Here is a 7,951-nt window from a genome sequence, read left to right on the forward strand (position 1 = left end):
CAACATTTTAGTCCTATTGCGACCCTTGTAAATTGTGATCTAAAGTAACAGAAAGTGTGACCTTTGTTCAAAGAATATACTTTTGGACTTTAGGTAACAATTTTTAGAAAGTGGCCTATAAAGGCGTAACCTTTGACTTTAGGTCACACGTTTCAAGTGTTGCCATATCAACTACATTTAAAAAGCATGGTCATTAAGGTATAAAGGTCATACTTTGCAACTTCTCATTGGCAACACTTTTATCTTATAAAGCCACACTTTCAAGTGTGGCCTTTTCTTTGTTACTGGCACGCTTTACAAGCATAGCATTGTATAACACCTCTATAACAACACTTAAATAATATTATTTCTTCTTTATTATTGCCCACACTTAAAAATTGTAGCCTTTTATACATCCTCTATGACAACACTTGTAAAGTGTAACTATGTTTTAGGTACATGCCACAATTTAATTAAGAAGCCACACTTTTAAATTGTGGCAATATTGTCTAAAAATAATTATGTTTCGAATTGAAAAATAATTATGTTGGTTGAAATGTATACATCACTAATCACATTATATATACATACATATATATAATTTAACGCACCAATTAGCTAAGAAATAATTCAAATGCATAGATTTGCAAATAAACTTAAAAAAACATGTTTTTTACTACACATACTAAGGATTTGTACTAAGTTCCACACAAAATCAAATGTATTTAAACATATATTAGAATAGTTTAAAAATTTATCATCATTTACGTCAATCCATATCAAGTTAACTTGTGGCATTCACCATTCAAATTAGATCACCCGCACTGTTCCTACACATTAAAAATGAACAAACAATAAGAAACAAATTATGCTCGACAAATATTCAAATATTTTTTCAATCTGGAATAAGAAAGTATGTGAATCCAAAGTTTCTTTAATTCATTCAATCAAATTAAAAGTTCAATATTTAATAAGTTTCTAGTAAATTTGAAAGATAAAATACCTTTTCATGAATCGTGGCATGAGCTGAGCCGGAAAAATATGAAAGAATTTTTCCTCTTATATCTTGTGCATTACTCCCCTGAGGTGAAGGTATGTTAGATCTATCACTCCCAGGTATATCTTGAAAATTCAATCCAAGATTGTTTTGCAATAAATGACTTAAAAAATGAAGGTTGTAGGATTCACAAGCAACAATCAAAGTTTGTTTATGATCAGAAAAAAACATTAATGGTCAAAGAGAGCTCTATAACATATCAAAAGGAAAAGCTTTTAAATCTAAGAATCCGTTCATCATATATTTATGCAACCATCATAAGATTTTTACTTCATCAATCTGGTAAGCTACAAGCTATAATCTCTATGGACTTTGCAGTGTTCTAATACTTCTTTATTCCATTTTACATTATGTCAAAATCAATTTACTTAGCCACATCCTTTGGCAGTCCATAGCATTGAGGTTTGCTAGGAAGTATTTCCTTAAGAACGATGGGAATTTAGAGCTTCAAGTTCTAGGCAGAGGATCTTGGTCTGTCATATGCACTTTAGGGAACAGAAATGCTAAAGTTCATTCTGGTTGGAAGACATTTGTGCTAGATAATTAGTTAAAAGTTGGTGATGTTTGTGTTTTTGAAGTGATTAAGGGCACTTAGCTCTTTTTAGATGTCACAATTTTTCATGCAGCTGGAAGCACATTAATGCGCATTAAATTAGCAGACAAGAGGTTCTTATGATCTTAGTTCAAAAATCAAAGGTAATAAAGTTGAATCTTTATGTAAGATAGTCTGGAGTACAACAATTTTCATTTTAGTAGGAATTTTCTTGATTGTTTCATTAACCTTATATTGGCTGGAATTTTTTTAGAAGAACACAGTGAAGGCAGTGGAGCATTCAGAGGATGATGCTGCGGTTATAGTAGCAAAACCAAGAGACTAGAAGTCGATTCAGAGAATGATGCAACACAAAACTTACAAAAACATGTAGCTTTGCTTTCTTTGACAAGAAATATCAAAAGTAAAAAGGTGTTCTATGGATAATTGATCTTATAATTACATGACAACTTAGTAGTAAAACATTATACGAATAACTGTTGACTTTAGTGTGTAATATGTTTCTTTTCTAGTTGTATTGGTTTTTCTATAAATTTCCTCAAGAATGCCCGACTATTTCTCGAGATAGCATTCCTTACTTATGTCATTTGTCCAGCCCAAACCACTATTCTCGACACAATAAAAATTTACCAATGCATGCTCATCAACTCAATGCTCCTCTAGTTTACACATTATTATTCAAGTCAAAATCAGCATGGACATAGCAGAGTTTCACATTCAGAATCAAACAACAACAACAACAACATACCTACTGAAATCCCAAAAGTGGGGTATGGGGAGGGTAAAGTGTAGGTAGACCTTACCACAACCTCATGGAGGTAGAGAGGTTGTTTCCAAAAATACCCCGGACTTCGTGTTCAGAATCAAAATCGTAGATATTTAGATGAAGACTAAAAGAAAGGTAACAAAACCATGGAAGCAAGATGATCTCTATATTGTTTTTTGAATGCATCAATTAGAAAAATTATTCACTTACTAGACAGAATACCATACCTAACATTTCTTCAATAGTTTTTTAGGAGTAAGAGAGTCAAGTTCATCTGCACTTATAACCCTTGAATCAGCCAAATCAGCCATTAGACAAGCATTGTGAAATTGATGTCCTTCAGCCACATCCGGTGAGGGCATCTGCAAGAATTTCAAGGAATAGTTACAAAGAACTATTTTGCTAAGATTAATATACTGACACTTCAAGGAATCTGAAGTAACAGAGTTATAAAAGCAAGGAGGTAGAAAAAAGAAGCTGCACTCCAGATCAGTAATCGCTGAATTCTTTTTACATATAAAAAAAAGGGCAGCCCGGTGCACTAAAGCTACCGCTATGCGCGGTGTCCGAGGAAGGACACCGCCGAATTCTTTTTACATCCAAACTTAAAAATAGACAATCATATGATTAGCTAAACATAAGTCAATTCGGTTAGCTGGCGGAAACCCCAAGGGAAAGGAATAACATCTGATCAAGTTAACAGCTACTTCCATAAAACTAGGTCATGATGAGCAAAACACTAGAAGTCGATTCAGAGGATGATGCTGCGGAAAATTTACAAAAACATGTAGCTTCGCCTTCTTTGACAAGAAATATCAAAAGCAAGAAGGTGCTCTATGGATAATTGATCGTATACTTACATGACAACTTAGTAGTAAAACATTATAGGAATAATTGTTGACTTTAGTGTAATCTGTTTCTTTACCATTTGTATTGGTTTTGCAATAAATTTCCACAGTAATGCCCAGCTATTTCTCGAGATAGATTCCCTTAACCTATGTTACTAGTCCATCCCAAACAACTATTCTCAACATATTAAGAATTTACCAATGCATGCTCCTCTAGTTTTACTCATTATTAGTCAAGTAGGGATCAGTATGGACATAGTAGAGTTTCACATTCAAAATCAAACAACAACAACAACATACCCAGTGAAATCCCACAAGTGGGGTCTGGGGAGGGTAGAGTATAGGAAGATCTTACCACTACCTCGTGGAGGTAGAGAGGCTGTTTCCAAAAGACCCTCGACTTTGTGTTCAGAATCAAAATCGTAGATATTTAGATGAAGACTAAAATAATGGTAACAAAACCATGGAAGCAAGATGACCTCTAGACTGTTTTTGAATGCAATAATCAGAACAGAAAAGGTATGAATATACCCCTGAACTGTAGTAAATGATATATATATGCCCCTTATTATACTTTGGGTACGTTTGTACCCTTGCCATTAATAATTTGGTGCGAATATACCCCTGGCTCTAACGGCTTGCCATGTGTTAAATCCTAATGGTTTAACCTTTTTTTTTTAATTTTATTAGCCTAAATAATTAAATTATCCTAAATTAATTCCCACACCCGACCCATACCCGACCCGATGCCAAGGAACAATCAAGAGAACCCACAAAACTCTTACGTCTCTACCACAAAACTGGAAGGTGGAATCTTTCTTTCTTCATCCATTACAGCTCAATCATCATCCACCATACTTGTTCCACATATCAACATAAAACCTCAAAGGCTTAGGCAAAGACATCCTTCATTTATACAAATCAGGCAATTCACCAGCAATAGCAACAGTACTATCTTCCACCTTTTTATTACCAAGATTCAACGCATAAACTTATCCTTCAAAAATATTATTCATTGCATCCAATGTCTTTTCCATTATCACTTTCCCCATCTTTCCTAATATCCTCAGGCTCTACACAACTCCCTCCAACATTTACCATTATCTTTCCCCCTTTCTTCAACTTTATTTTCAAATTTTTCCATGTTTTGGGGTCCTGAAGCTCCGGGATCAAACACCCTTTAATAAACAAATCAACTATTAGTCATGAATATCCATCTTTCATATTCACATTAAGTGCATTGCTAATGTAGATGAAAAGCCGATCTTGGTACTTTTTCTTGACTTTGGAGAGTCCGAAATACTCTCGTCCAACGGATATCACAGCTGAATCTAGCTTGTAGCCATGGATAACCCTATGTGGGTAGATTTCAAGAATCAATTTTGCAACTGAACCAACTCAGAACCTGAGTATTCCTAATGGGCCAGGTTGTAAAATTGGAGGGAGAGTAGCAAGAACAAGTAGTAAGCGTTGGTCGGGTATGGAATTTGATTTAGGATAATTTATTATTTAGGATAATAAAATTAAAAAAAGGTTCAACCATTAGACATGCGGCAAGCCGTTAGGGCCAGAAGTATATTCACGCCAAATTATTAACGGCAAGGGTATAAACATACCCAAAGTATAATGAGGGGCATATATGTACCATTTACCATAGTTCAAGGGTATATTCATACCTTTTCCGTAATCAGAATAATTCTTCACATACAAGATAGAATACCGTACCTAAAATTTCTTCAATAGTATAACCCTTGAATCAGCCAAATCAACCATTAGACAAGCATTGTTAAATTGATGTCCTTCAGCCATATCCGGTGAGGGTATCTACAAAAATTTCAAGGAAAAGTTATAAAGAACTATTCTGCTAAGACTAATATATAGACAATTCAAGGAATCTGAAGTAACCGAGTTATAAAAGCAAAGAGGTAGAAAAAAGAAGCTACAATTCAGATCAGTAATCGCCGACTCCTTTTTACATCCAAATATAAAAATAGACAATCTTATGATCAGCTAAACATGAGTAAATTCAGTTAGCTGATGGAAACCCCAAGGGAGAGGAATACCATCTAATCAAGTTAACTGCTACATCCATAAAACTAGGTCATGATGAGCAAGAGACTAGAAGTCAATTCAGAGGATGATGCTGTAGAAAACTTACAAAAACATGTAGCATCGCCTTCTTTGACATGAAATACCAAAAGTAAGAAGGTTTTCAATGGACAATTAATCTAATACTTACATGAAAACTTAGTAGTAAAACATTATAGGAATAACTGTTCACTTTAGTGTAATCTATTTCTTTACCATTTGTATTGGTTATGCTATAAATTTCCTCAGGAATGCCCAGCTATTTCTCGAGATAGCATTCCGCATATTATGTCATTTGTCTAGCCCAAACCACTATTCTCGACACATTAAAAATATACAAATGCATGCTCATCAACTCCACGCTCCTCTAGTTTTACACATTATTAGTCAAGCCGGGATCAGTATGGACATAGCAGAGTTTCACATTTAGAATCAAACAACAACAACAACATACCTAGTGAAATCCTATAAATGGGGTCTGGGGAGGGTAGAGTGTAGGCAGACCTTACCATTACCTCGAGGAGGTAGAGAGGCTGTTTTCAAAAGACCCTCAGCTTTGTGTTCAAAATCAAAATCGTAGATATTTAGATAAAGAATAAAAGAATGGTAACAAAACCATGGAAGCAAGATGATCTCTAGATTGTGTTTTAAATGCAATAATTAGAATAATTCTTCACATACTAGACAGAATACCATACCTAAAATTTCTTTAATAGTATTTTTAAGAGTAAGAGAGTCAAGTTTAGCTTCAGCTATAACCCTTGAATTAGCCAAATTAGCCATTAGGCAAGCATTAGGAAATTGACCTTCAGCCACAACAGGTGAGGGCATCTGCAAGAATTTCAAGGAAAAGTTATAAAGAACTGTTTTGCTAAGATTAATATACTGACACTTCAAAGAATCTGAAGTAACAAAGTTATAAAAGCAAGGAGGTAGAAAAAAGATGTTACACTTCAGATTAGTAATCATCAAATCCTTTTTACATCCAAACTTAAAAATAGACAATCTTATGTCAGCTAAACATGAGTCAACTCGATTAGCTGATGCAAACCCTAAGGGAAATGAATACCATCTGATCAAGTTAGGAACTACTTCCATAAAACTAGGTCATGATGAGTAGGAACATGCAAAAATATTAGATTAAAGGTTAGGAAAACAAGGCCAAATATGTTTAGGACAAACCGGAAGATAGACAAATTAAATTTCTATAAATAGAAATGAAGTTGAACATAGTAGAATATGACCGTCAACTAAATTTAACATATCAAATTCTTCTTGTACTAGTCAATTACATTCACTACCTTCAATTCAATTAACAAAAACTCTGATTTTTATTGCGAGTTTTTCCTACATTCCCTTTATCACTTTCTTTAATAGTTTTAAACATTTATAAGTTCTCACTTAGTTCATGCCAATCCTACAACATTTTATCTGGCAACACTTCGTGATCTCATCAACTAGGTCAGTTGTAAGCAATCATAGTACCCTACAGAAATGTGTGAACTAACCAGAATACAAGGCTTCCCAGCAGCTAAAATCTCAGAGTAGATCATTACTCCAGCTCTAGATATTATGAGGTCTGCAGCTGCATATGCTAAATCCATCGAGTACAAGAACCTGCACAAAGTTAGGATGAAATTAGATTAAAACAGAGAAAAGAGGACACCCCCTTTCATAAGGACAACTTAAAAGCCAAAAATGTAAAATTTGCCATACAGTAAATACACAATTGTTTGAAACAAAACAACACTCACGAGGTTATGTATAACCGGGGATAGAATTTCACGAGGCTCTCCATCTCATCATATGATAAGACCCCAATTTGCCTGCCATATAAAAAATAAGTCATTTCATTCCTTTAACATCTCAGAATACAAATGCAAGAGGGCAACATTAATTGCATTAACACCCAATTAGCCCTCAAGAATTAACACCACCTTACCACCCCCTTCCCTATAATAGCATTTGAAAAGAAATGTCTTCTTCCCACAACCTTAGACACATACTGCCTTAACAATAATCTCACTGGATTCCCGCACACCACGCACTTGCTCTTTTGCCAAAAACGATCAACAGAAAAGTTAAATGCAACAAACACTTTATAGGTAAATAAAGAAAGCACTCGGTTAGCTATCCCGGGTACTGAATTCTATTTTTTAATTACAAACTTAATGCCTCTGAGACTTGTAGCTAATCAAATTGGAAATGAAACAAACCCACTAGTTCCAATCACTGTATGGGGTATAAACTCTTTAAGTAGTTGAGATCCCGACACAAAGCTGAATAGGGAATATGAGCAATCAAAGCTGAACGTGTGACCTAAAACCCTCACATCAAATTTTGCAATTAAAGCTAAATCGTAGCTGAGCAATCAGAGAAATTGGTTCAAATTGTGCGACCTAAAACCCTCACTTCAAATTGTGAACTCTGAATCTTTTCAAAGAGATGATTAATCGAGCCTATGATGTTCAGTACCCAATACTAAAATGATCACTCTCTTCAAATTGTGATAGTGTGTACCAACCTAAAACCCTGGACAAATCTGCTCAAAAATTGATTTATGTCATTTTTGAAATAAATGTTTCTGAGAGTTGAGGGTTTTCTTATGAGAGAATTATTTTTTACATTTAAGTTTCTATGTTTATGATTTATTTTTTTGG

At 34.4% G+C, this 7,951-nt stretch overlaps 1 pseudogene; it reads right to left on the bottom strand.

The window, feature by feature from the left end:
- Positions 1-511: 511 nt before the first annotated feature.
- On the bottom strand, positions 512-7,662 carry LOC107871788 (annotated as a pseudogene).
- Positions 7,663-7,951: the final 289 nt, after the last annotated feature.

The sequence above is a fragment of the Capsicum annuum genome, chromosome 5 (assembly GCF_002878395.1).
Source record: "Capsicum annuum cultivar UCD-10X-F1 chromosome 5, UCD10Xv1.1, whole genome shotgun sequence".
NCBI lineage: Eukaryota > Viridiplantae > Streptophyta > Magnoliopsida > Solanales > Solanaceae > Capsicum > Capsicum annuum.